The 27,001-nt window shown below is 44.8% G+C and overlaps 1 protein-coding gene across 2 annotated transcripts in view; it reads right to left on the bottom strand.

Annotated features, from left to right (window-relative positions):
- ripor1 (RHO family interacting cell polarization regulator 1) overlaps positions 1–27,001 on the bottom strand; it is a 101,736-nt gene that overhangs the window by 54,905 nt on the left and 19,830 nt on the right. The window contains exon 1 of one of the 2 annotated variants that reach the window (XM_083763594.1): positions 25,561–26,225. The exons of the other annotated variant lie outside the window; for it this stretch is intronic. The gene's annotated coding sequence lies outside the window, so the exon portion shown is untranslated. Of the gene's footprint in view, positions 1–25,560; positions 26,226–27,001 lie in introns of those variants that run through there. 2 annotated transcript variants of the gene reach the window in all.

Below are 27,001 nucleotides of genomic sequence, written 5' to 3' on the forward strand. Positions count from 1 at the left end.
TATATTCATAAATTATTATGTGCAGGCGTCTTTTATACTAGTGTAACCGGTGTATAGGCTGTCTCTCTCTGCGTTGTGTGGAATGGACAGACGGACCCAGAACTCTCTTTGGAAACAACGATTTATTCTGACAAGGAATGATCACAGACACGTCTCCACCTTAGTTCCTAATGCTTTAAGGACTCCTCTCTCGTTCCATGCGGAAATACAGAAGCAAGAGCGACAGTAACACAACACATAATACTACGTAACATACCTGACAAGGAATGATCACAGACACGTCTCCACCTTGGTTCCTAATGCAAGGACTCCTCTCTAAACAGAGTTGAACAAACACTGTATGAATAATTTAACCCATTCTGAACGGGCACCCATTTTGGTGTCAGCATCATGTTATGCTTTAACTATTGAAAAACAGCAGATCTACAAGCTCATATCGCGAGCGACTGACATTTTTAGAATCTGATCTCAGGTCAGAATGGGTTCATCAGGACCAGTGTGTGTCCGGCGGAAACCTCGTATGAATCTGATCTCAGGTCAGAATGGGTTAACAAGTGCAATGCGTATGTTGTTATACAGAGAACAACAAAGACACCCACCTCGTTCCATGCGGAAATACAGGAGGAAGAGGTGGAGGTGTGGCACGGCACCAAAGGTGTGGCATGGTGTGGCATGATGGAACTTGGTTCCATTTATACTCTCTCAATTTGTACTCTCTCAGAGTTAAATGAACATTGATTTTACAATATAAATTGGGGTCCCAGAGATAGAAATGCCATTAAAGGGGGGTCCGTATAGACTAATGGATGTCAAACTGGGGGTCCTTGAAATTAAACGGGTTGAGAATCACTGCTAGAGCCGTAAAAGTTTTGACATGCATTTAAGGCTATGGACCGGTTGGACCCCCATTCAACGGCATTTATATCTCTGAGATGCCAATTTATATTGTATTTAACTCTGAGAGTGTACAAATGTATAGTACATTTGTACACTCTCAGAGCTACAGACCCAAACAGGGGGCTGATGACGTGAGGGTGAAATGTCAAAGCCAGGCATTAGCTCTTCGTCACAGGAAACTATTAAAAAGAGGTTATGGAGCTGCACAGAGGTCCGAGGAAGGAGAGGTACGTGAAGCTGTCCTCAATTCACTGAACACAGCTTTTATCTCACCAACCTAACATAACACCCATGACTACCCGCACGCACGCACACACGCACAAGAACAATGTCCATCAGCCTAAAGAAATTTGACCGTGATGCTGACAAAGAAAAAGCCATGACTTGTTGGACACCAGTTTAAACACCACCATGGACATTAAACCACCATGGACATTAAAAGCAGGCACAGCTAATGTATTAAGAGCTTAGTTTATACCTTTCTCCACACGCAGACACTGCAACATTATAGATTCACCAACAAGCAGCAAAGACATAATGGAAAATGCAGATGGTTTACTTTAAGTGGTACTGAATTTGCAGCTCGTGCAAAGCCAATTAATCGTAGCGTATATGCCAGGAGACAGTTTCATCCCATCCCTCGAGAGGGACAAAGAATACCGCGAAGAAGACGTTTTGGGGCTCTGCTGAGGATATGACGTCCACTTCTTCCACTACACATTCTGCTGTTTGTTTACACATTCCTCAGAGCTGTGGAAAGGGCAGGAAGGACTCTCCGTGCAAACCACGGAAGGAGTTGTCCCTCCGCCATGAATGTTTTGGACTCCACACAGAGAGTTGCTGACATAAACAGCTGCGATGGATTGCCCAATATTGTACCAGTATAAAGACGCCTGAGGGGCGAGAAGCGTGCACGGATCGGCCTGGGTGACAGCAGACTGCTGGGCGCGCGCTGGCGCTTTGGAATGGGGGGGGTCAGATCAACATATCCGCCTGGGTGACAGCAGACTGCTGGGCCTACTGCCGGGCAAGGCTGCATTAAATGGACAGGTATCAGTCAAAAGGGAGACATCGAAGAGGAGGGATGGATGGGGAAGTATCAACATATGGATGTCAGAACAGGTCAGCTCCATATATGGAGATCTAAGGGTTTGAAGTCAGATGTAGAGTTGCTGGCCAATATTGACGATATCAGGGATCTCCATATATGGGCTTAACCCATTCTGACCTGAGATCAGATTCATACGAGTTTTCCGCTGGACACACACTGGGTCTGATGAACCCATTCTGACCTGAGATCAGATTCTAAAAATGTCAGTCGTTCTTCGATTTTTCAAAAAATAGCAGACCTACAAGCTCGTATCGCGCCACTCGGTGGCGCGATATGAGCTTGTAGATCTGCTATTTTTCAATAGATAAAGCATAACATGATGCTAATACCAAAATGGGTGCCCGGTCAGAATGGGTTATACTCTCTCAATTTGTACTCTCTCAGAGTTAAATGAACATTGATTTTACAATATAAATTGGGGTCCCAGAGATAGAAATGCCATTAAAGGGGGGTCCGTATAGACTAATGGATGTCAAACTGGGGGTCCTTGAAATTAAACGGGTTGAGAATCACTGCTAGAGCCGTAAAAGTTTTGACATGCATTTAAGGCTATGGACCGGTTGGACCCCCATTCAACGGCATTTATATCTCTGAGATGCCAATTTATATTGTATTTAACTCTGAGAGTGTACAAATGTATAGTACATTTGTACACTCTCAGAGTTACAGACCCAAACAGGGGGCTGATGACGTGAGGGTGAAATGTCAAAGCCAGGCATTAGCTCTTCGTCACATGGAAACTATTAAAAAGAGGTTATGGAGCTGCACAGAGGTCCGAGGAAGGAGAGGTACGTGAAGCTGTCCTCAATTCACTGAACACAGCTTTTATCTCACCAACCTAACATAACACCCATGACTACCCGCACGCACGCACACACGCACAAGAACAATGTCCATCAGCCTAAAGAAATTTGACCGTGATGCTGACAAAGAAAAAGCCATGACTTGTTGGACACCAGTTTAAACACCACCATGGACATTAAACCACCATGGACATTAAAAGCAGGCACAGCTAATGTATTAAGAGCTTAGTTTATACCTTTCTCCACACGCAGACACTGCAACATTATAGATTCACCAACAAGCAGCAAAGACATAATGGAAAATGCAGATGGTTTACTTTAAGTGGTACTGAATTTGCAGCTCGTGCAAAGCCAATTAATCGTAGCGTATATGCCAGGAGACAGTTTCATCCCATCCCTCGAGAGGGACAAAGAATACCGCGAAGAAGACGTTTTGGGGCTCTGCTGAGGATATGACGTCCACTTCTTCCACTACACATTCTGCTGTTTGTTTACACATTCCAGAGCTGTGGGAAGGGCAGGAAGGAGGACTCTCCGTGCAAATCACGGAAGGAGTTGTCCCTCCGCCATGAATGTTTTGGACTCCACACAGAGAGTTGCTGACATAAACAGCTGCGATGGATGGGCCCAATATTGTACCAGTATAAGACGCCTGAGGGGGGCGAGAAGCGTGCACGGATCGGCCTGGGTGACAGCAGACTGCTGGGCGCGCGCTGGCGCTTTGGAATGGGGGGGGTCAGATCAACATATCCGCCTGGGTGACAGCAGACTGCTGGGCCTACTGCCGGGCAAGGCTGCATTAACCCATTCTGACCTGAGATCAGATTCATACGAGGTTTCCGCCGGACACACACTGGGTCTGATGAACCCATTCTCACCTGAGATCAGATTCTAAAACATGTCAGTCGTTCTTCGATTTTTCAAAAAATAGCAGACCTACAAGCTCGTATCGCGCCACTCGGTGGCGCGATATGAGCTTGTAGATCTGCTATTTTTCAATAGCTAAAGCATAACATGATGCTGACACCAGAATGGGTGCCCGGTCAGAATGGGTTAAATGGACAGGTATCAGTCAAAAGGGAGACATCGAAGAGGAGGGATGGATGGGGAAGGATCAACATATGGATGTCAGAACAGGTCAGCTCCATATATGGAGATCTAAGGGTTTGAAGTCAGATGTAGAGTTGCTGGCCAATATTGACGATATCAGGGATCTCCATATATGGGCTTAACCCATTCTGACCTGAGATCAGATTCATACGAGTTTTCCGCTGGACACACACTGGGTCTGATGAACCCATTCTGACCTGAGATCAGATTCTAAAAATGTCAGTCGTTCTTCGATTTTTCAAAAAATAGCAGACCTACAAGCTCGTATCGCGCCACTCTGTGGCGCGATATGAGCTTGTAGATCTGCTATTTTTAAATAGCTAAAGCATAACATGATGCCAACACCAAAATGGGTGCCCGTTCAGAATGGGTTAAATGGACAGGTATCAGTCAAAAGGGAGACATCGAAGAGGAGGGATGGATGGGGAAGGATCAACATATGAATGTCAGAACAGGTCAGCTCCATATAATGGGTTAAGGGTTTGAGGTCAGATGTAGAGTTGCTGGCCAATATTGACGATATCAGGGATCTCCATATATGGGCTTAATATTGATGACATCAGAGATCTCCATCCACATGCCCGACCAACCAACCAACCAACCAACACACTGACGGGAAATGCACCATTACATAGTTAACAGCGACCTTCGGTTGCAATCTGTGAAGCTCAGGACAGGACTGTATTAGTTGCTGCAATATAAATCTAGAGGAAAACGTACGTACACACACATACACACACACACACACACACACACACACAGGTTATCTCCTTTTCACGTGTCTGTATGGTTTTTGCATGCATGCATGCACGCTCGCACGCACACAAGCGAAGTCCCACCATCACATTCACCCATTTTGGTGTCGGCATCATGTTATGCTTTAGCTATTGAAAAATAGCAGATCTACAAGCTCATATCGCGCCACCGAGTGGCGCGATACGAGCTTGTAGGTCTGCTATTTTTGAAAAATCGAAGAGCGACTGACATTTTTAGAATCTGATCTGTGGTCAGAATGGGTTAAATGGTGGAGCTCTACAGCTGCAGTTTACTACACTCCTCAGGCCATCAATCAGCATCAACCCCTTTCCTCCTTACAAGTTCAAGGCAAGCTACAAATCCTAAGAACATGTGTGTGCGCAGAAGCACTCACACCCACACACACTCACACCCACACACACACACACACACACACACACACACACACACACACACACACACACACACACACACTCACACCCACACACACACACACCCACACACACTCACACCCACACACACACACACACCCACACACCCACACACACCCACACACACTCACACACACACACACACACACACACACACACACACACACACACACACACACACACACACACAAATGCACAATTGCACGCACGCACTCACGCACACAGTCAAGCGCAGGGGACACATTCCTTCCATTCCCATCATGCCACACTATCAGTTCAGGTTTGTTTTTCTTTTGGTCCTGTATCTTATTCCTCTTTTCTTTCTGTAAGGGATAATATATGGCTAGGTGGTCAGTCGGGAGATAATTCACCCGCAATCAGCTGAAGCCAATGTGGCTAATCACCCTGCCCGGCTGTGCCCGCCAACCAAATCTGCTCGGTTGTGTTGTGAGAAGTGAGAAGCTGTAGTGTAGAGGGTGTCTAGTTGATGCCATTCTAGTAGATTACTACTTTGGTTGGTCCCCCCTCTCCATTTCTATGTTTGTGTTTGGACGTTGTAATGGCCCAATTGTTTTGCTGTGAAATACAGTGCTGTGATCAACTTTTAATATTAACAGCAGGGCTGTCCGTCTATACTGTACACACACACACACACACACACACACACACACACACACACCAAAAGGTGTCAATTAAACAAAGGGAGGGATATTTCACGGAGTGTACCTATGTTCCCCAGGTTCTATGTTCCCCACCATACAAAAAAGGTTCTTTGTTCCCCACTTAAAAACCTAACCTAGTCATTTTAGTAATTCTAGTAAGACTAAAAGTATTTTAGCAACTTAGTCTTATAGTGTTTCTTTTAGTAGCAAATTCTGACTTAAAGGGGCATTCCACTCAACATTTTACTGTGTCATTAATATACCTTAGAGCTGAAATAATAAAAAAGTCCCCCCCAGTCTGTGTTTCCTAGAACTAGAGGTCTGAAAAAAATCATTAACATGGTGAATCACATCTTGATGATGTCATCATGATGTGATTCACCATGTTAATGATTTCTTTTCATACTTACAGTTCTAGGAAACACAGAATGGTGGGACTTCTTTTTATTATTCCCACACAACAGCTCTAAGGTATATTAATGACATAGTAAAATGTTGAAAATGAGTGCAATGCCCCTTTCAGCTCAGTCTTTGAACAATCCATTGAACTTTAGGCCTGCCTAGGCTACTTCAACTATCTAGTCTTAGCCAACAAAGATGGCAAAAACAAACATTCTTTGTTCTGTACGTACTTATACATACAATTGTATAGTACAAAACACTGAAGTCATTAAACCAGAAACCTATAACGCTAACCCTAAACCCTAAGGTACAGCAAGTGGGGAACATAGAACCTGGGGAACATAGAACCTGGGGAACATAGAACCTGGGGAACATAGAACCTGGGGAACATAGGGATGACCCCATATTTCACCAGAGGCCACACGTCCCACTCTTCCTTTGCCTCAGCTGTCTCTCTGCCTTTGCACATTCCTCCATCACTCCTAGGTTCTGACTATGGCAGGAATTTCATAAAGCACAAACAAGGCCCCAGGAGGAAACCAACAAACATTCAACACAATACAGTTACACGCACAAGCACACTTTGTGTGCAGCACTCACACGCATGAACCAACACACACCTATGAACCAACACACACACACACACACACACACACACACACAACATGCATAATAAAGAATTATACATGCACATGTTGTGCGTGAGAGGGGGAAATAAATGAGTTTGGAAATATTGAGAGAGGGATACACACAACAGCCGGGGCGAGAGGGGTGGGTACTGGGTAGAGAGAGAGAGGGGTGGGTACTGGGTAGAGAGAGGGGTGAGTACTGGGTAGAGAGAGGGGTGGGTACTGGGTAGAGAGAGGGGTGGGTACTGGGTAGAGAGAGGGGGTGGGTACTGGGTAGAGAGAGGGGTGGGTACTGGGTAGAGAGAGGGGTGGGTACTGGGTAGAGAGAGAGAGGGGTGGGTACTGGGTAGAGAGAGGGGTGGGTACTGGGTAGAGAGAGAGGGGTGGGTACTGGGTAGAGAGAGGGGTGGGTACTGGGTAGAGAGAGGGGTGGGTACTGGGTAGAGAGAGAGGGGGGTGGGTACTGGGTAGAGAGAGGGGTGGGTACTGGGTAGAGAGAGAGGGGGGTGGGTACTGGGTAGAGAGAGGGGTGGGTACTGGGTAGAGAGAGGGGTGGGTACTGGGTAGAGAGAGGGGTGGGTACTGGGTAGAGAGAGGGGTGGGTACTGGGTAGAGAGAGGGGTGGGTACTGGGTAGAGAGAGAGGGGGGGTACTGGGTAGAGAGAGGGGTGGGTACTGGGTAGAGAGAGGGGTGGGTACTGGGTAGAGAGAGAGGGGTGGGTACTGGGTAGAGAGAGGGGTGGGTACTGGGTAGAGAGAGGGGTGGGTACTGGGTAGAGAGAGGGGTGGGTACTGGGTAGAGAGAGGGGTGAGTACTGGGTAGAGAGAGAGGTGGGTACTGGGTAGGGAGAGGGGTGGGTACTGGGTAGAGAGAGAGGGGTGGGTACTGGGTAGAGAGAGGGGTGGGTACTGGGTAGAGAGAGGGGGTGGGTACTGGGTAGAGAGAGGGGTGGGTACTGGGTAGAGAGAGGGGTGAGTACTGGGTAGAGAGAGGGGTGGGTACTGGGTAGAGAGAGGGGTGGGTACTGGGTAGAGAGAGAGGGGTGGGTACTGGGTAGAGAGAGAGGTGGGTACTGGGTAGAGAGAGAGGTGGGTACTGGGTAGAGAGAGGGGTGGGTACTGGGTAGAGAGAGAGGGGTGGGTACTGGGTAGAGAGAGGGGTGGGTACTGGGTAGAGAGAGGGGTGGGTACTGGGTAGAGAGAGAGGTGGGTACTGGGTAGAGAGAGAGGGGTGGGTACTGGGTAGAGAGAGAGGGGTGGGTACTGGGTAGAGAGAGGGGTGGGTACTGGGTAGAGAGAGAGGTGGGTACTGGGTAGAGAGAGAGGTGGGTACTGGGTAGAGAGAGAGGTGGGTACTGGGTAGAGAGAGGGGTGGGTACTGGGTAGAGAGAGGGGTGGGTACTGGGTAGAGAGAGAGGGGTGGGTACTGGGTAGAGAGAGAGGGGTGGGTACTGGGTAGAGAGAGGGGTGGGTACTGGGTAGAGAGAGGGGTGGGTACTGGGTAGAGAGAGGGGTGGGTACTGGGTAGAGAGAGAGGGGTGGGTACTGGGTAGAGAGAGAGGGGTGGGTACTGGGTAGAGAGAGGGGTGGGTACTGGGTAGAGAGAGAGGGGTGGGTACTGGGTAGGGAGAGGGGTGGGTACTGGGTAGAGAGAGAGGGGTGGGTACTGGGTAGAGAGAGAGGGGTGGGTACTGGGTAGAGAGAGAGGGGTGGGTACTGGGTAGAGAGAGAGAGGGGTGGGTACTGGGTAGAGAGAGGGGTGGGTACTGGGTAGAGAGAGGGGTGGGTACTGGGTAGAGAGAGGGGTGGGTACTGGGTGGAGAGAGAAGGAATTTCATAAACCGTGAAATCCCTAAAGCCTCATTAGGAGACTTGGAGAGGCTGGCACAGTCCGAATCCAACACAAAAAGAAAGAACGGCATCATGCAGCACTGTCTGTAACTGTATAACTGCACATTGGTAGACCAGGATTTTGACTTAAGATATATGACTTTTGACTTACTATTACTTTGAATTCCCCTCTGGCTGTCTAGCTCGGTGGGATCCCTATAAACCTTTAGCTCGAGACCCAATAGAGCAGTGGTTCCCAAACGTAATCACGTCAAGGACCCCCAAATTGACACTAATTAGCCCACGGACCCCCATTTAAGAAAAATATGCCCCCATAAGCAGCATAGCTCATAGCGCGGCACCGATCTGCTATAATGTATAACACAATGCTTACAACACCAGGGTTCCTGTCCAGAATGGGATATTAAACAGAGATATGGCCACTGCGACAGCAGAGTGTGAGAGTGAGAGCACCCAGCCTCTGCTACAGCTGCAGAGCTACGATAAGACACAGGCCGACCCAGCTGTATTATGCTGTTAATTTATGTTCTTCCCATTGAGATGTGTTGAGTGCTTACAGCTTAACATGTCATGTGTGTATCTCCATGTGTGTGTTGCGTTTGTGCGTGTGCCGTGTGGGCGTGTGTGTGTGTGTGTGTGTGTGTGTGTGTTCGTGCGTGCGTGCGCGTGCTTGCCTAGCCTATTCTTGTCTCTCCATATGTGTAAGTGCATTCGTGCGTGTGTTGTTGTATATCTAGAGGTGTGTCTGCATGTCTGCCATATCGGGCCTTGTGTCATAGTGATTATAAGCATGAATACCAACAATATTAGGTTGCAGCATGAACTATGAATCCATCTCGTCGTTGACAGGAGGAATCCAGTCTGATCCGTAAGACGTCAATCTATCTTAGCTACTGTCTTTATGTTTAAAAATGCTTTGGCCTTTCAGTAAAAGCCCCATTGCATGATATTGGATAACAGGTATTTCCTGTCAAGGATAACCCAACAGTTTTTGTCTGATCTGAATCACAATGTGAACTGTTTAAATCCTGAAGACCCTCACGCCACACACCACTTCATAAGTGAGTGAAATACTACGTATTTTAATTTAATAATTGTCTTTATAGAATTATAAAATGTTAATCCATAATTATATGTGTCTCATCAACGTAGCTGAGTATAGTGTGACCTGACTGACAGGGGTGGTTCCAACTTCCCAAACCTTTTTAGTGGCGCAAAAATGTATGGGACAAAATCTATAGTGTAAATAGACAATCTACAACAAGCTCACAGTGTAGATCTGCTATTTGCAATACTTCTTAAAAGTTTTTATTTTGTTATTTATGTATGGAATTTATTTTATTTTTTAATGTATTTAAGGAATTACAAGAAAGTAATGTGGATTAAGACCTATAAGAAGACCTGGCAGACAATATAGTGACATGAAAGCCCTCAGCATCGAACATGAGGTGGCCATGGACCGTTCCCAGCAGACTTTAAACCGATGGTGATTTGAATTTATTCATAACATTTAATGACTTTATTTAGGAAAATCTTGAAATAAAATAAGAAAATAGAAAGAAAAAAAAGTATTTACTCGTTTGAGAAACACTGCTTTACTGTATATACATTGCATTTGGTTTGGTATACAGCAGGTGACTTCAATCAAATCAACATCCAGAGCCACTCAGCTACTGTATAAATGACTGGCAAGCAGCCACTGTGCTGGTAGAACATTCCTGTGTTGGACTCGTGTAACACACTAGTCCTAGCACCACATGACCGTGTGTGTGTGTGTGTGTGTGTGTGTGTGTGTGTGTGTGTGTGTGTGTGTGTGTGTGTGTGTGTGTGTGTGTGTGTGTGTGTGTGTGTGTGTGTGTATGCGTCTGTAAACCCCAGCTGGCCAATAAGCAGCTTAACTGTCACTATATAGTGCTCAGTTCACTAGCTCATTGTAGGCTACTCACAAGCATTAGCCTGCTTAATATGGGTTGGGTTCAAATCAGTTCAGAAAGCTTCAGCACAGAAAAAGAAAGTCCACAGATACAAATTCTTGCAATTTGTTTGGAATTTGCCCATTTAACCTTGTAACATGTACGCACGCATGCGCACACGAACACGCACACGCACATGCACACGCACAGTCGCACACACACATTAAAGTTCTAAGACTGATATTGAGCTAAAGTCTAGCTAGCCTATTTAATTGAATCTACAGCAATCACATAAGCAGGTTTATTACCAGAACTACTGTACTACTGTCAAACAAGCCCAAATTGATTAAATCAATGAATTACCGGGGGGTGGGCCCATGCCTGGGGGGAGGGGGGGTTACGGGGTAGGGACATGTCCGGGGAGAGGGGTGGGTTAGGGGGGGTGAGCCCATGCTGAAGTTGTACTCCAGGCATTGTGTGTCAATAGGTTAACCCCTCACACAGGATAAGCTGCTAGAAGGACAGGCGAAGGGTTACACACACAGACCACATTTGAACCTTGACATTAAGCTTCAGGCGGAGACTATAGAGGCACTATAGCTCCTGTAGAGGTCTTTGCCATTACACCACGACATGATGTAACATGATTCAGACGTCTGATGCCATTCGTTTAACACATAATGGAACAAAATATTTTCAGATGGGGTCTGCGGACGATATTTCCATATAACTTCGGGGGTCCTTGACCACTGACATAGAAAACCGTCAGACATTTCTATAGAATCTGGTCTCAGTTCTCAACGGGTTAAAAGAGTGGGTGGTGTTCTTCTCTGTACAAGCTCCCAATGCTTTGCCATCTCAAAGTGCCTCCTGTTACAGCGCGCCGTCGGTAAGCTCCTTGGCTTTAACGTTGAACGCGAGCGAGGTTGTTCTCCTGACACCATTGTGTCAGTGGACTCATGACCTCATCTGTCTCTGTAGGCCCACCATAATATGGAGCTGTGCGTGGAGGAGAGGTCACAGCACACAGCCTTGATATGGTTTTAAAGTTAAACCCTTTTCATTTCAAGGCCCATGATTCATTCGGACCACCGTTTGATGAGATTTAGCCTCTCCGACCCAAAACTAAAGAATATGTTGTCATTGTTGGATGTTCTTCTTTCCACAATTCCATACAGTATTGATGTTGTACTAGGAGAGATAGCAGGCAAACGATCGTGATGACAATTATTTCACACTCTCTAATTGTTTAGACTTCTTAACAATAATGGAAATCTTGAGACCGTAAAAATGAAACCAAACGGTTACAAGGTGAAGCCTGGCCTACTCGACCAAGTCAAGATTGGCTGCCCCTAAGCCAATAGTATACTCTGAAACGCTGCCTAAGCCAATGGGAGTCTGCGGCGCGCTAGACATGGAGGGTTTTTCTTTCTCGCCCCTACTCTCACTGGTTAATGGATATATTAATATCAGATTAGGTTAAGAAAAGCTCTGATCTGGAATTCTCCTTTAAGGGTCAGAGGGTGAAACATAATGACATGATGCTGCCCATTCTCACCACCAGGTGGCAGCCCGTCAGGACTCAGTAGCCAGTATATGACGAGATGAGATCTCTGAGCTTTGCCGGGACAGCAGTGGCTCAGGGGTAGAGCGGCTGCTTGGGAACCAGTTCGATCCCGCACGCTCCCCCAGAGTTAGTGTCGAAGTCTCCTTGAGCAAGACACTGAACCCCTAATTGCTCCTGATGTGCAGGTTGGTGCATTGCATGGTTACCTCCACCATCGGTGTGTGAATGTGTGTGTGAATAGGTGAATGTAATGCACAATCTATGTAAAGGGCCTTGGATAAAGGCGCTATATAAATGCACCATGTACCATTCTTTTGTGTCAAGCTTGGCAGGAAACTGCTGTGGTGGTGAAGGCAGAGTCTTGCCGAGCAGTAGTCCACAAACGGCATTCTCTCACACAGCTGTTCCTCAATTCCAGTGTGAGAGCTTATAGTATGTGAAGAGCCATGGCAATTGCATCATCTGTTTTGCTATTGCAATCTGTCCAGTGTGGCAGGCAGCCAGTTCATAATCATTCATTATACGATCATGAATATGATGGTGGCTACTGGCCCTTGTCAAACCAACCCCTTTTGGTGTTTTAAGAATTATGCTATACTTTGAGCTGTTGAAAAATAGCAGATCTACAAGCTCATAGCACGGCACTGAGTGCCGCGTTACGAGCTTGTAGATCTGTATTCTTTCAGAGCGAACGTCTTTAACTCAAATCTTTGCTTCTGGGGGGTGCCTGAAACAACATATTTTCAGATGGGGTTGGCAGCCAAATACATATAATTCTGGGGGTCCTTGACATGAAAAGGTTTGAGGCTTCACTGACATAGAAACTGAAAACTGTCATGTTTTAGAAGCCTTTTTTTTTATCGGCCCCATGTCAAAATGGGTTAAGATCTGTGAGCTGATTGAACCTTGATCAAATAACTAACTACAATGCCTCTTTCAAGGCACACACAGTACACACTTTGTACTGATATTGAGTTTTTGAGTTATTGGTTATGGCAGCAATATGGTTGTTTTGTTTGTAGCAGCAACAATATTGTTATTTCAATAAGCGGCCTAAAGCAGTAGAGTAGAGGTTGCCGAGTGTAATCAAGTTACTACTTTTGTCATGTGAGAGTCAAGCCATGGCAATGTCCACTAGTCAACTGGTATGTTAGCAAGCAGCTGCACATACACACGCAAACACGCAATTCAACAGAGCTTTATATGAGAAAACATGCATTCACATCGCCAAAGCAAGTGTCAAAAGTTAAAACATAAAAACTATTAAAGAAAAGAAAAGGGGAAAGTACAGTATATATGTACAGTAGGCAGGGTACGGCATTGTATTTAAACAGAGCTATGTCATATTGCAATGTTATATATATATATATATATATATATATCGGTACAGATATATGGGTCCTCATGGGTGGTTGTAATACATAATTGGCTCGTTCGCAAACACACAATAGATCATGTTGGGTCAGGACAGGTCATAAAGCAGAGCTGAACCACTGACCCTAATCTGTAATATCTTTAATCTATATATGCAAGAGGATAACCTGGGTAACCTTAACCTACAGTATAACCTATACCTCAGAGATGATATGGGTCCTGACCAGGGGGGCAGTCAGCCAGATATTTCGTGAAGCCTCATTTGAAATCGGTAGTTCATATAATGGCCTGTTGTGGCGCTGGACTGGACCCAAAAAGCCCCATAGCTCCATAGAGGCCCATGTATTTTGGCCCAACTTCACCTAGACTGTATTACCTTAATAAACATGGTCATGAATACTTTCTTCTTCCAGTCACTAGTTTAAAGTCTCATTTCTAATGTCATAATATTCTTTTTGGAAAATTATGGCCCCATTAATTAAAAAAATGACCATAAAGAAAAAAAAACATCGCGTATGTTCAGAGGGGCGTGGCTACCGTTACAGTCTATGATCGGGATTCCCCTCCCACTCGAGTCAAAATAAAAACCAACGGAGAAGAAGGGGGGAAGTCCCGCCTCGTTGTCTGGGCAGCCAATGGCCAGCTGGTCCAAAACGGAGCCAGCCAATGGCCAGCTGGTACCAAATGGATCTAGAAAGATGGCGACTTACAATGCAGGAATAACAGGCTTCATTTTACGTCCATGTTAGACCCGGCGAACGCTTTGTCCATATTTTTTACAGTCTATGGTCCTGACTTAACCTATACCTGACCATGTGTAAAAGATGGACAAAGCACCAGCCAGGTACAGTCACGCAAATACGAAATAACACAAAACCAGCATCCCTAGAGCGTCTGAGTCCCACCCATGACGAGCGGCCCGGAAGAGAATTTCCCATTAATTTATCTTTCTAATTATTTGTTCGGCCCAAAATAATTGTGTTTATTGTTATGATTTGTCACCATCCGAGTTGGCTTTGTCCGAGGTCTTTGAATAAATACTTTCTGAAACGTCTATGAGGGAAATTAATTGGAAATTCTCTTCCGGGCCACTCGTCGTCATGAAAGGGGGCGGGACCGCGACACTCTATTCTGGGGGGAACATTCACCAAAAAGAGACGATCTACAAGCTCACAACATGAGACCTGCTATATTTGGTGATTGGTATACTGCTACTGCAGACTGAAAAAGAACGCACCAAGTAAAAGTGCAAGCGACATTGACGAATTCCAAATATTATCAAAGTATATTTTTTTCTCAAAGCGGGTGCCACCGGCACCCTCCATTAAGGAACACGGAATCGCACCAACCCTCACATAAAACTAGCAGGCGGTAACAGTCACGGTCCTTCAGCTACTTTAGCGTGGGGCTTAAATGATAAATATAATGTCTCCTTCTCACCCAGCAGGGACATGGACTCATTAAAAGATACTTTTAGCTCTTTGTTGTAATGTAGGTGATAGAATCAGAAAATAGACTTGACCCTTTCTGGGTCTGGTTTAGGGTTCGAAATTAATGTTTGTGGCCCGGACGGCTGCTGAGCCAGGCTGACGACCTTTGCCGCGTGTCTATGTCTGCCCCCCCATATCTCTCCCCGTTCCCTGTCAGTATACTTTCAGCCTGTCGGTAAAGGCAGAAAAAGCCCCAAAGAAATAAAAATAAAATAATTTAACCCATTTAGGCCTGACCTCGAAATCGAAAAGAAAGTTTTCTGAAATAAATATTTTCACGATTTTTCAAAAATAGCAGACCAACAAGCTCGTAGACACGCTATGAGCTTGTAGATCTGCTATTTTTCAAAAGCTAAATTATAACATAATGTTTAAAACACCAAAAGGGGTTCCCGCCACAAAATGGGTTAAAATAAATGTTTTACTGACTCGGTCGAATCTTATCACAGATTTTGAAACTCTACTACACAACTGACTTCTTTACAGTAAGCCTGACTGAAGTTATTTCTATGACCCCTCACGTTTATGTGCAGTTGTGCACACAATAATCCCATAACTGGGATTAATGTAGATCATACTTTTACTGAAATTAATCCAACCACGGTGTGCTTTTGAAAAGGGTCAGCAGTAATTGAGTCACCGTTAGCGGACTAAACATGCCAGACCACCAGTGTGGTGCTTTAAGTACAGGGTGTACTATTCTATAACACCACACACACACACACACACACACACACACACACACACACACACACACACACACACACACACACACACACACACACACACACACACACACACCGTCTTCACGGAGTGCAGAAAAACAGCAGCAACAACATACAGTGGTCTTTATGTTCCCTTCAGGAATTAAAGGACTTTGGGGACAAATTTGCACGCACACACATACACGCAAATACATTATGAATTAACCACTTATAAGAGTATATATGAGTATATACACCACTGGTATATACTACTGTATATATACTACTATACTACTATATAGTGTACTGTACCCTACTTCGGCAAAAACTAACCAATCTACAAAATTCAACTCGTCACAAGCTTGTACTGTAGATCTGCTAGAGGAAGCACATGCATAAAGTGAGTGGCAAAGTGAGTTTGACATCGTTTAACGTTGTTCAACTTGCAATCATAAGGGGACTTTTCTGTTTGGATGTATGTGCTGTCAAGGCCATAAAGTATTTTTTTTTTGCCACTCAGTAGGTGTTCCCGCATTACTTCCGGGTATGATTATGATGTCACGGCACGCGCATATCCTCAATTTTTTGCCAAATGTTTGCCCCAAAAATGGGGGTTTGTGTGGTCTTGAATACACTACTAGGGCACTACACCGTCACCATAACATAACACCTCAGTGAACAAGGTATACAGCTGCATTATTTGCCAACAAACTCACTTTGTCGTGCTCTGTGTATACATAGAGCTGACAGTTGTTCTCAACCGATGGATTTATTTCGCGGTGGAGTTTGACGTGACATTCTCTCTCATAGAAATATCAACGCTGGTATATTGCTTTGACAAAAACAAACACATTCATTTGTGGCACCCGATGAAATAAGAGCCTCTCATTTCCTCCTACAGTATCCCATCCTACAGTATCCCCCCCCCCCCCCCCTCTCTCTCTGTCTCTCTCTCTCTCTCTCTCCCATAAATAGAAGGTTTAATGAGTAGGTGCTAGATGTGTGGTAGCCACGAGTGGGAGGCATTGACAAGATAAATATCTGCCATACATCATGCCACTTCCTCAATCTACTTAACCGTTGACGTCGACAACCGTTGATGACAACTGACGACAACCGTTGTACTTTACTCCTACTCCACTACATATGAGGAAAATAATGTTAACTAATTGATCGTCAACTACAAAAATTGTAATTGTGACAAAGAAGTGCACAAAATAAACAAAGCATTTTGTCCGTTTTTCCATTTTGACCACCATGAAGCCTGAATCTGACCAATCGTGACATGTGTTTGTGGTGTCGTCGTGTGGTTGTTGAGGTCCCGCACCGTGCGACTTTAGATTTCTGCGTTGATTAATAATCTGTGCAGCTGCTAAACTCTGCTGCACTTTGTTCTGCTGAGGCTTTTTGTGAGATTAGACGTTTACCCCCGAAAATAGGCGCTCTACAAGCAGCACAACGCGCCGCTTCGCGCCCCATTGCAAGCTTGTAGATTGGCTATTTTCACTACTTACTTCTTAAACATTTGTTTTGTAATATATGGAATTTGTTAGATTTTTCTTTCTTAACGAAATTACTGAAAAGAATCACTGAATTTGTTTATAATTCATTAAAGGACCTATAACATAAAATTAAACTTTTTCAATTTCTTTTGTGTTTTTGGGGCTCCCATATCTGTTTTCTATTCCCACAAATAACCAATTTTGAACAATCAGGCTTTCATGTCATATTGGTGTTTTAATGGAAATTGCTCTCAGAAACATCTCAACTGATTTTGGTCTCATCGTGATGTCATCAATGTCACCCTACTTATATAATTCCTCCTTTTCTTCAGTCTTCAGTTCCAAATTAGCATTTCCACTTTGTTTACAATGTCCACCATTGTTGATTTTCCAAACTGGCATGGAATGGAAACAAGCCTGGGTTTATCTAGCATCAGTATTATAATGACTCAAATATTAAATAATCTGCATATCAGCACCCTCTCCACCTCAGGACAGTGTGGTACTGCAGCTAAAACTGCTTTCAAAGTCCAGAAAGGCCTGGTTATATCAGAGTAGTGATTGAGGCTCAAACCATTAGAAATAAGTTTGAGGGACATAGACAATATGATATTAAATATTAAAAGCAGTTTTAAAATGCATGTTATTTGCGCTTTAACATTTTTGTTTTGTTTTGAAATATAAATTATTAAAAACAAAATGTAGGAAACATAAAACCCAGTGTTTTGGGAAGCAGTGATTTTAACTTTTAGAGCCGATTTCATTCCAACATACACACAGGGTTCACTCTCAGAGAGAAAGCAGAATGCAAGGTCAGGAAAGGTCTACAGTATGTTCTCTCTAGATTTATGGGTTGGTTGGAGCGGATCTGCGTATGTACTGTGTGTGTGTGTGTGTGTGTGTGTGTGTGTGTGTGTGTGTGTGTGTGTGTGTGTGTGTGTGTGTGTGTGTGTGTGTGTGTGTGTGTGTGTGTGTGTGTGTGTTCTAGCAGTGGCCTGTAGTGAGTGAGTCATCCAGTGCAGCTGCTGCTCTCTAATAACAGACTTGCTACTGCAATAATCATACAGTATATATGCAACGCATGCACACGCACGCACGCACGCACGCACGCACGCACGCACGCACGCACGCACGCACGCACGCACGCACACATTGTACAGTGACAACTAAAGTTTCTGTAATGTTCTGCTATTACTAAAAACACAATCTAAAATAAAGGGATTTAAGATCAGAACAAGCATTCATTATTATGCAAATTAACCATAAGAATATTCGGTTATTTCTTGACGGTCGGCTAACCGGCTATCCGGTCACCAGTCGACATCCCTAGTCAGTATAAGTGTATAGTATGTACTTACTATTGGGCCTATCCGGTCACCAGTCGACATCCCTAGTCAGTATAAGTGTATAGTGTGTACTTACTACTGGCTTCGTTCTAACCACTATCACTAAAGTCAAACTCATCAACTCTTTTTGTAATTAATAGTCAGGACTGCTATGCATGTTTTCATGTGTGCAGTGTGCATATATACATTATTTGTGTAATTGCTGTAGTAGTGCATGTACTGTACTGACTGTGTACACTTGTTATTATATCATTTGTGCACTTGTAGAGTGTGTGTGTGTGTGTGTGTGTGTGTGTGTGTGTGTGTGTGTGTGTGTGTGTGTGCGTGCGTGTGCGGAGTGTGTGTGTGTGTGTGTGTGTGTGTGTGGGGGGGGGGGGGGTGCGCCCGTGCGTGTGTGTGTGCTAATTGGCTGTCCATTTCTTACAGGAAGTCCAGTCAACGAGGGGAAGTCATTAACTTCAGAGCAGAAGGTGTGTGTGTGTGTGTGTGTGTGTGTGTGTGTGTGTGTGTGTGTGTGTGTGTGTGTGTGTGTGTGTGTGTGCGTGTGTGTGTGTGTGTGTGCGTGCGTGTGTGTGTGTGTGTGTGCGTGCGTGTGTGTGTACAGGAGAGAAAAGAGGGGCCCAAGGCAGTCTATGAAGCAGACTGCATACTGATTACAGAATGTCAGGCCTCCACTGCCAGGCCAGAGAGCTGCTTTATGTAGTGGCGTGCACGCACACACGCACGCACGCACTCACACACACATGCACGCACCCATGCACGTGCGTACACACACACACATCCTTGGAGGATGAACACAAATGCAACAGTACACACACAAACATTCATGTACTTGACGTGTGATTTGCATCTCTCTAAAACCATTTAAGAACCTGGACACATGCACGCATGCACGCACGCACGCACGCACGCACGCACGCACGCACTAACATCAGTAAACACAAAATGGTTCCTCTGGACTAGTGCAATGACCTACACAGATTTCTTACTTGGGTTCATTCCCATCTGTTTCAAATAGCCCACAGCTCAGGTGGACAACAGGTCTCCTACCTAGAAGGGCTCAGCTGGAGCCGAGACATTACGACAGGGAAGGCTGTTGCTACTGGTTTCCACAGGCCTCACACCACTGGTGGTTCCAACTCCAAGCCCCCATAGCGGCTGGTGAACGCTGAAGTCGCCCAACCCTACTGGCCAAAGCTGGAACTGCAGGCGGGCGGTTTTGCTCGCGCTAGATGCACGAGCAAAAGAGCGTGCAGCTGTGGTTTAACACAGAGTGCTCGTTCATGAATCGATTCAGGTGCGTTCAGGCGAGATAGCACTTCCGCATTTTGGTGCCCAAATCGAGAAGACGTGGAAGTAGAGCGTTCTTCCGAGTCCTTCAAATGCCAGTGAGCAACTTCCATTGAAATGAATAGTGGGGTCCGGGGCTGTCCACTCTCTAGTTTGTATGTAATTCTATGGGTGGTTCAGTTGCATGTGACAGCTTTTCTTTCACAAGGCAATTAATGCTGCCCACTGCTCAGTGCTCACCCAGCTGTGAAGTGAACACATCATCATCACAGCGTGCAAATCTCATATATCTGAACAGCAGTGGTGGAAAAAGTACTCGCATGTTTTACTTAAGTAAAAGTGTCAATACTGCAATATAGAAATACTCTGTTACAAGTAAAAGTCTACAAGCTCAAGATCTATTTTTTTTTAATCGTGAAAATGTGGCGCAAATCTTTGAATATATATTCTTTCAGAGCGAACGTTTTTAACTCAAATCTTTGCTTGTGGGAGTCCTTCACATGAAATAGTTTGAGAACCACTGACATAGAAACATACGTTTTTCAGAAAATTGTCATGATTAGAAGATATTTGTAGAATCGACCTCAGGTCTAAATGTACTTAAAGGAGAATTCCATACTAAAAGGCTTTCTTACCTTTCTTTGTAGTTGTTACGTCCCCACCAAAGAGGTCCAGGTGTTATTTTGTGCAAAAGCTCCTTATTGGCTATTTCCCCTACCATAAGCCCTACATGAATTGCATTGAATTGAATGGGAATTGAATGGGGCCATGGGGTGTTGTGCTAATTCGCTTATTCCCATCGCTCAAAATTATAATTTCTTTGTATATATCCTCTCTTCATAATGTAAATAATATCCCAAGCGGCACACTTTACTACTTCTTTCGATGGAAATAAGCGAATTAGCATAACACCCCATAGCCCCATTCAATTCCCGTCCAATGCAATGCAATTCATTGAGGGCTTATGGTAGGGAAAATAGCCAATAAGGAGTTTTTGCACAAAAAAACACCTGGACCTCTTTGGTGGGGACGTAACAACTACAAAGAAAGGTAAGAAAGATAAGAAAGCATTCTAGCATGGAATTCTCCTTTAAAGTACCAGAAGTAAAAGTAAAAGCATTAAATAATGAGTCAGGTTTGATGAATCATGGCTCTGAAGGGTAGCAGATTTACAATCTCTCAACATGTCATGCTGCAATGCATTGTGGGCTTGTACTGTAGATCAGCTAAAAATAATAAATATATATTTTAAATATAAAACTTGATTCCCCCCCACCCCCCATGTTCTAATTTTGTGCCATCCAAGTTCCAACGAAGCTTTGAATATTGCATTTCTTTGGGTCAGCCCTAGGAAACATATAACAGAACATAATTACAGAACAGAATAGAGTTTGTCTTGGGCACAGACGTCAACTGAAAAAGCAATTCTTTACGCCTGAATGGGTGAAATCCTGAACAAAAAAATGGATAAGTAGATGGTTGAGAAATCTCCTCCCACTCTGCCTATCCATTTCATATAGCCTGTCCATGTTGACGTGATCATTAGCTGAATTAGGCCTTCTGACAGCCCTGCATTGATCTAGTTAGCCCTCACTGGCACAATGCAGCTACTGTTCATGTCGCGCTGCGTGTGCTCGTGCGTGCGTGCGTGCGTGCGTGCGTGCGTGCGTGCGTGTGTGTGTGTGTGTGTGCGCGCACGTGTGTGTGAACGTGCGTGTGTGTGAACGTGCGTGTGTATGCGCTAGTGTTGGGAACTGTTTTCCCACAGTCAGGTGGAGGGAGCAGGTTGTGTGAAACTGTGAACTAATGTCATTTTGTCACCCAAAGACCAAAATCAGAACGAAACATCATGGCAGGAGACCAAAAAGACTAAACTATTTCATAACAACTGACCAATAGAACTGGATTTCTTTGGGGTGATATTAATGAGTACTATAGATGAATAACAGTCCAAGTCCAAAATGTATTCTGACCCCTCCAAGAAAAGGCCTATAGTTGTCCTGACCCCTTATCCATCATTTATACATTATCCCATTCTGACCTGAGATCAGATTCATACGAGGTTTCCGCCGGACACACACTGGTCTGATGAACCCATTCTGACCTGAGATCAGATTCTAAAAAAATGTCAGTCGTTCTTCGATTTTTCAAAAATAGCAGACCTACAAGCTCGTATCGCGCCACTCGGTGGCGCGATATGAGCTTGTAGATCTGCTATTTTTCAATAGCTAAAGCACAACATGATGCCAACACCAAAATGGGTGCCCGTTCAGAATGGGTTATGGATAATGAGTGTGGACTCATTTGACGGCACCTGTCAGCAGGGAGTGTTGGGTGGGAGGAGTAGGACAGGGGCTCTACATCTTCCCGGTGGGGGCTCCTCGCTGGCAGGTGAGCCAGTATGACACAACAGTTACAGCAGGGGAGAAACGTGTGTGAGGGGAGGAATTCATTGGCATACCAACTAAAATTGGCTAGAGCAATTGCAACCACAATTGCAGAAAGTAATATTGTATTAACAGATTCAACATACTCTGCCATACAGATTGGTCAAAGTAACATTCTATTCACTAAAAAACAAGAACCGATCAATTATCAGTTAATTACCAGTGGCTGACTTATATCTCCGAGGGATGACTTCCGCACACCCGGTTCAATTTTATAGGAGGTGTGTATAGGTCCTGGCAGAACAGCAAACGTTTTAAGGAAAGGAGGAGGAGACCCGCACACCGCCACTTGCTGGTTCAAGAAGTTTATTTTAAGAGTAGTAGCAGTAGTAGTAGTAGTAGTTTCGGCCTTCTTCAGGCAAGATGTGTTAATTGTCTCCGCGCGCACAATCGTAGCACTAAAGGTTTTCAAAGAGATATACCTGCCAGATGAGTATAGGATACAAAGGCTGAAAGGCTTGCACGCTCTACCGCAACGGCCAATCAGCTGTCCACTAATAGTTCTCAGGTCTTGTTTTTGTCCTCTCTTTTTTCTTATTGTATGGATTTTGGCCAGGCCAGAAATGGATTTGGACAGGCCTCTGCCCTCCCCTTACTGGTGCAAAACTGAGTAGTAAAAATGGGGATGCTCTGCTTCGCTGCTTGCGTGACCGTTTAGACTATGGCATTGAACGTGTCTGTTTGCGTCCCCCCTCTATGGGTTGCGTAGAAAGGCAGCCAATTAGAACTCAGTCAGCGGGTGTCAGTATGACTACTGACTAGCATGTCAAAGTTTTCATGGGTATTCATAGACCAGTGCTTTTCAAGCCACTGGTAAAAAGTTAAATAGCGTAGCTTTAATCACTTTAATCACTAATCGGTTCATGTCAGAGGCTTCTGTCATTGAAAATTACTTAGAGTAGACTGTCGGTATAATGTGATTGCAATTTATAAAACCAACCATGCATTACATCCGGATGCTCAAATATTGCATTCCTTAGTCGGCTATGAAAACAACACTGACCCCCCCCCCCCCCCTCCCAAACAAAAAAGGATGGCCTGTTTTCTCCCCCTGGGGAACTAATAAAGTGCAATCCCATGATCCTAGGAGAAGTAGAGGGACGGCGATTGTATATTAAGAATGAATAGCCAGTTTATCCCACACAGGTCCATCCTAAAACTAAACATCCTGTCCCGTGTCTCGTCAGAATAATTACCTTCAAACCTGTACGCTTGGAGTGTTGTCCTCGTTTTACCTCGCATAAAATGATTGGCAGGCATATCTGACTTGAAATCTTTGCGGCATAGCTAGGCTTCTGTGGGTGGGGGGATAATAATCAGCGTAGCTAACGCACACACTTGAAGTTCATCTGAGAAATGCTTAGATGTGTTGAACTAAGGATTAAAAATAGAATGCTCGTGCCCGGCAGGGGAGAAGGGAGGGGGGGGGGGGGGGTCAGACAGAGTACACTATTCCATATTCTTTTTCACAGTTGGACCTATAATATAAATTCAACACTGAGATATGAGAGAGAGAGAGAGAGAGAGAGAGAGAGAGAGATTGCCTCTACTGTCTAGTAGTGCTTTGTCAGTACTAGACGTACACAGTAAACACAGCTAAATCAATCAATCAATTATATTATTTTAAAATGTGCAGTTATTAAAACATTACACAGTTTGACAAACAACAGGTGATAAATCAAGCTAACATACGTCTGATTGGTTTGATTGATTGGATGATGGATTGAATACTTCATTTTAGCAGTTTGCAACAACACAAAAAGGCGAAAGGAAAAGTACAGTTTGATACAAGGTCTAGCTGCTAAGAGGATTTTAAACCCAACAAAGCCTATGGCTTGTTTCCATTGGTGTCCTTTTTGAGTGGTGCAACCACTCCAAGGAACAGCAATGTCCGTGTTCACCTACGTATGTGTTCACCAATGTGTCCGTGTGACGTTAATGAGCACGAGTATGACTATTAGTACCAGTAGGGGCGCTGCTGTGCCAGAAACCGAGATAGAGAGAGTGCTGCACTGTTGTCTGCTAATGAGAGAAAGAGAGAGAGGGGGGGGGGGTGACTTGCACCACTCTTTTTTGTACTCAATCAAAAATCACAATATGCACGCAGTATATAAGCATGCAGTATAGGCACGCAGTATACGCAGTATACGCACGCACGTGTGTGCTCAGAGCCTCTGCCTGATGGCCTTAAAAGTCTAATATCTCCCCCGGTCCAGAGGGATATCCCTTTGGTCTAGTGGTTAAGATGTTGGACGCGGGAGGCCCGAGTTCGAACCCCGGGCGTTACATTGGTGCAGTGACCCGGATCGGGTTTCCCCGGAGGTCAAAAGGGAGGTGAGTGTAGCAGAGTGGCTCAGAGCCTCTGCCCGATGGTCTCAAAAAGTCTAATATCTCCCCTGGTCCAGAGGGATATCCCTTTGGTCTAGTGGTTAAGATGTTGGACTTTCACACGGGAGGCCTGAGTTAGAATCCCGGGGCGTTACACACGCACGCACACACACACACACACACACCCCTCCCAAGTACATACATTATCTAACACTCAATTAATCATATGAATAATATCCCATGTTTGTCTAGCTGCCAGTATGTATCGTTTTCCTAAATATTTCAATATTCCAAAAAAAAGAATGGCTCCGATACAAAGTGCTGCCTTGCATGTGACACAGCATGACTAGGAGATGGAGACAGGCTGACTGAATGTGCGTGCGTGCGTTGTTCGTGCACAGTAGTACACTGAACAATATCATAGGTTACTAGTCATCACTCATCAGACCATCATGTAAATCAGCAATCACTCATAACCGCACCTCCAGTCCCTTGCATGAGTCACAACATATTCACACACACTCACACACACACACACACACACGCACACGCACACGCACACGCATGCACCCACTTCGCACGCACGCACGCACACGCTGCTGCTGGGGTTCAAAAGTTATCCTGCATAATAGCAGCGTTCAACGCACACACGCACTCGCCTCTGGTCATTCCAGCTCGCAAATTGTCCCGCATTGCATGCAAACAAAACCTTCTGACAGAAGTCAAAGACAGTAGCCCAAATAAATTAGTTGTGTTTCCCAGTAGCCAACTGTAGGCTAGGCTTAGGCTATTATGTGTCACCTGCTGCTCAAGACGATGCAGGCTGTTAAAATGGTATACTGTCGGATAAAACGACACAAATTAGTGAGTATAAAGGCTATTAGGTTTAACAGAAGTATGCATTTAATAGATACAAAGACTGTAAAAAGAAAATTGAAGCAACATACATGATTCTGGCGGTGTGTGTGACTGTGAGGCTTATCTCTCTCTCTCTCTCTCTCTCTCTCTCTCTCTCTCTGTAGCCAAATCTGTCCTTGATCCGAGACGGATCGAGCAGCAACCCAAGCCAGTGCAGTGTCTGTCCCGTGTAGATAGAAGCGTATTCCTCGGCGTTGGTTGTTTGTTCACTCACTCAATAATATATATCCTCCACTTCCACTCAGTCCGTGGAAATATGTGTGACTGACAATTCTCTCTTCTTAATGCACGGTCGTCCCAGTTTCTCTGTCTCACTTTCTCTCGGTTCCCCGGAGGGGGCGAGCAGAGAACAGAACAGAGAACAGTGCAGACTGACTCTGATTGACTCCAAGCCAACCTCCCTCCGTCCTCCTCCAGAAATAAACCAAGCTCACAGTGATGCGACCGACGGTCGGACGGACCACGGACGCACAAAACCGCACCGTGTCCAGTGTATCGACCGACACAGAGAAATAGTATAGCCTGCCTGACCGGTAGGCAAGGCAAATACAGTAGGCTACTGTCTGGAAGACAAATAACACGTTATCGATACAAAAAAGGGAAATATTATAGCCTCCATTCCATTCATCGATTTGCGAATGTCTACGCAATCCTTTGACAAAACAAATAACGGTTCCGTTTAGTAAATCACTGGATGCGCCACGCGTGCGTCTTGCACTGTACTGCTCGTTCAGTTCAGTCACACAATCTCTCTCTCTCTCTCTCTCTCAGAGGGAGGAGGGGTGCAAGGAAGGTGACAGGGCAGATCATGGGGGAAGGGATAGCGAAGAAGGGGTGCTCTCTGATTTTGGACGCTAAAGTTGAATGCATATGCTTTACAAATTAATGAATCACAAAGTCTATTTTGCAAATGCAAGGACCCCGATTGATATGGTCTGGAATCCATAATAACACCCATCTGAAAAAGGTTTTGACAGGGACCCCCAGAAGAGAAGATTCATGTTAAAAGTAAACATTATCAAAATGAATGTCCCAATGTTTTATTAAAATTAAATAGCAGATGCATAGCCTATAAAGCGAAAGGAGCTTGTAGATCTGCTGTTTTGAATAGCCTACGTATAAATGGATAAAGTGGTGAAAAGGACTGTGATGATATTGATAATAATAATATTGATAATTTTGCTGCATGGGACTGCACTTTGGAGAGCCACTGGGTCTAACCAACCGCAGTGTGCCTGCATGCTCTTGTTCTAATCTAAAACCTCCCCATGGTAGCCTATATGGCCTGATGTCAGCTGAGTATTTACCACTCATTTACTCACCTGTGATAATCTGTTCATTATTATATGTTCTCTTCACATTTTGTGAAGAATGAAGCCTCATTTTGTTAACTTCATCATTAATCACAATGTTTGTGTTCATTACGTCTGGCCTTGGAAATGTGGCTTTTTACAGTTAAGATATCTGTAA

The sequence above is a fragment of the Protomyctophum parallelum genome (genome assembly GCF_964188405.1).
Source record: "Protomyctophum parallelum genome assembly, chromosome: 4".
NCBI classification, from domain to species: domain Eukaryota; kingdom Metazoa; phylum Chordata; class Actinopteri; order Myctophiformes; family Myctophidae; genus Protomyctophum; species Protomyctophum parallelum.